Source organism: Sus scrofa, chromosome 1 (assembly GCF_054392235.1).
Source record: "Sus scrofa isolate SSC_HxYL_T2T_F1_AM1 chromosome 1, Sscrofa_HxYL_maternal_Yorkshire_Landrace_v2.0, whole genome shotgun sequence".
NCBI classification, from domain to species: domain Eukaryota; kingdom Metazoa; phylum Chordata; class Mammalia; order Artiodactyla; family Suidae; genus Sus; species Sus scrofa.
The window spans coordinates 28,844,656-28,845,499 of NC_139383.1; positions in this window are offsets into that span (position 1 = coordinate 28,844,656).

Here is an 844-nt window from a genome sequence, read left to right on the forward strand (position 1 = left end):
GCTGTAGCTACCAGCCTACGCCACAGCCACAGCAACACCAGATCCGAGCTGCATCTGTGACCTATACCACAGCTCATGGCAACAATGGATCTTTATCCCATTGATCGAGGCCAGGGATTAAACCCGCATCCTCATGGATGTTTGTCAGATTCCTCTCCTCTGAGCCACGACTGGAACTTCTTGATTTGATTTTTTGTTGCTGGGGTTTTTTTTGTTTGTTTGTTTGTTTGTTTTTGCTTTTTATGGCCACACCTGCAACATATGGAAGTTCCCAGGCTAGTGGTGGAATCGAACCTACAGCTGCTGACCTAGCCACAGCCACAGCCACAGCAATGTGAGATCCAAGCTGCCTCTGCGACCTACACCACAGCTCACAGCAACATCGGATCTTTAACCCACTGAGCAAGGCCAGGGATCGAACCCTCAACCTCACGGTTACTAGTTGGATTCGTTTCCACTGCACCACAACGGGAACTCCTTTATTTGATATTTTTATAGAGTATACTTCATATCATGTTATTATAAAATATTAGCTATCTTCCCTGGGATATACATTACATCCTTGTATCTTACTTATTTTATACATAGTAGTTTTCACCTTTTAACTCCCCTCACCTATCTTTCACCTCCCCATCAGGGCTCTCCCTTTTGGTAATAGCTAGTTTGTTCTCTGTGTCTGTGTGTCTGCTCCTGTTTTATTTGTTCATTTGTTTTTGTTTTAGTTTGGTTTGGTTTTGGTTTTATTGGCCGACCCATGTCCTGTGGAGCTTCTGTGCCAGGGATCATATCTGAGCTGCAGTTGTGTCTTACACTGCAGCTGCAGCAATGCTGGATCCTTAACCCA